The sequence below is a fragment of the Coccinella septempunctata genome, chromosome 1, assembly GCF_907165205.1.
Source record: "Coccinella septempunctata chromosome 1, icCocSept1.1, whole genome shotgun sequence".
NCBI lineage: Eukaryota > Metazoa > Arthropoda > Insecta > Coleoptera > Coccinellidae > Coccinella > Coccinella septempunctata.
Genome location: NC_058189.1, coordinates 28,123,419 through 28,125,315, shown reverse-complemented (window position 1 = coordinate 28,125,315; position 1,897 = coordinate 28,123,419). Strand labels below are relative to the sequence as shown.

General features: G+C 34.4%; 1 long non-coding RNA gene across 1 annotated transcript; it reads right to left on the bottom strand.

Moving 5' to 3' along the window:
* Positions 1 to 435: 435 nt before the first annotated feature.
* On the bottom strand, positions 436 to 1,492 carry LOC123315716. The gene is made up of 2 exons (XR_006537983.1): positions 1,206 to 1,492; positions 436 to 1,085 (listed from the first exon to the last, which is right to left on the bottom strand). It is a non-coding gene; the product is annotated as an uncharacterized LOC123315716 (long non-coding RNA).
* Positions 1,493 to 1,897: the final 405 nt, after the last annotated feature.

Here is a 1,897-nt window from a genome sequence, read left to right as displayed (position 1 = left end):
TGACGCATAGAGAAAGGGTCTCTGGCTTGACGCATAGAGAAAGGGAAAGAGGAGAGTAGTCAATTCAGTGTTATTCATGGGCGACACGTTTAGTGGCGCCCCCCTTGGCAACTGGAGAAACTAATCCGAAAAAATTTGCGCGGGAAATTCAAATAACGGCCTCGTTTTTGAAATAATATTTACCAAGTTCGAAAAATACACTCCGTCGCCTCTCTCTACTCCTATTGTTCTTTTTATCGAGTTTAGTGGGAAAGATTCGATTAAAAGAACGATAGGAGTAGAGAGAGTCCATGGAGTGTATTTTTCGAACTTGGTAATTATAAATTTTTAGACGAATCATGAAATAGTGTAATAAAATAGAAAATCAACTGAAATAAATATATATTCATGGAAATATTAGAAAATTACATTTGTATAGAAAAAATATACAGAAAATTAACCGAAATGAATATATAATAGAAATATTTGACAATAACAACTATAATTACAATATTGTACAGGATACATTATATAAAGGAACTGATCTTGTAAAGGGTTGAATGGATAAATAATATGGGCCAAACTAAACACAAAAACTGAACTTTGATATACATGAATAACTGAATTTGATGGATTCAGGCTTTATTTCTATGTGGTCATTTCATATTGTATGTTATCGTAATACTTTCTTACAATTATTAGAGAAATACATACCATACTCCAATTAATCATGAACAACCAAGTCCACATGTTCTTCACATGTAAACCAGAAAAATGTTACATGCGACTTTAAAAATAATTTTCAACTTAGGGGTTATCGATGCAATATGTCCAAATGGCGGTACAATATGCCATTCTCATCATTTTCATAACTCTTGTTAGATTTAGAAATGGTCAAATATCAAATTATTGCAGTTTTATATGATGTAATAATAACAGTTCGAAAAGCAGCAAACATATTTCCCGGAGGATCCCCTAGATTGAGACTTCTAGTTCTCAAAAACTTGAATCCCTGGTCCCTACAACTTTTGTGTGGCATTTATTGTTTAAAGCCATCCAGACTTGAAAGCCATTTGAGTCTTTCTTGTTTCTTCTGGGCATAGGATCTGAAAAAATATTCTATATTTTGGTATCCAAAAAAATGAATAACATTTCGCAATTTTGTAAAATCAAGCAATACATAATTTTAATTGATTATAGAAATAGGAATATATACAAAAACTCACCATGTGTTCAAAAGCAAAAAATTTCTTCTTCGGGGAATAAACAAAAATCTCGAAATACTCTAACTTTTCGCATTAAACAAAACAAACTCAGACGGAATGACGGAAATCAGCTGACTTGAGTTCTGTCATAGATTACAGATTTCTTTCATCCACATCCACTAGTTCTTGAACTGGCCACCAAACACTAGCGCCATTTCCGACGGGATTCCAAAAATTCTTAACCTAATTCTAAAAACGTGTCCCCCGTGTTGCCTATCTATTCGGCAGTCTCTCTCTTCTCTTGTCTCTGGCTTGACGTTTACTACCAGGGACCATAGATGTATAATACTAATATGTGTATATATATATATAATGTATATAATACTGTAATGTATATAATACTAATATGTGTATATTCGTTGTCTGTGATACTAACTGTACTACTGGTATATGGACCCTCCATATACTCTGTTATTATAGGTCCATGCCAGGGACTGCTGCTATCTCTCTTTTCTACCACCCCCCTCTCTCTCGTGGGTATTCCTCGATGCGGTGAACGGGAAAACCACGTGAAGGCCCGTCCATGTATTATTAGGTCTATGATACGGACATAGACTTATAATACATGGACTCACTGTCACGTGACTTTTCAGTAGATCGAGAGGTTGGGTGCATTAAAGAAAGAAAAGCTTATGCGTTCTTATCGAATAAGA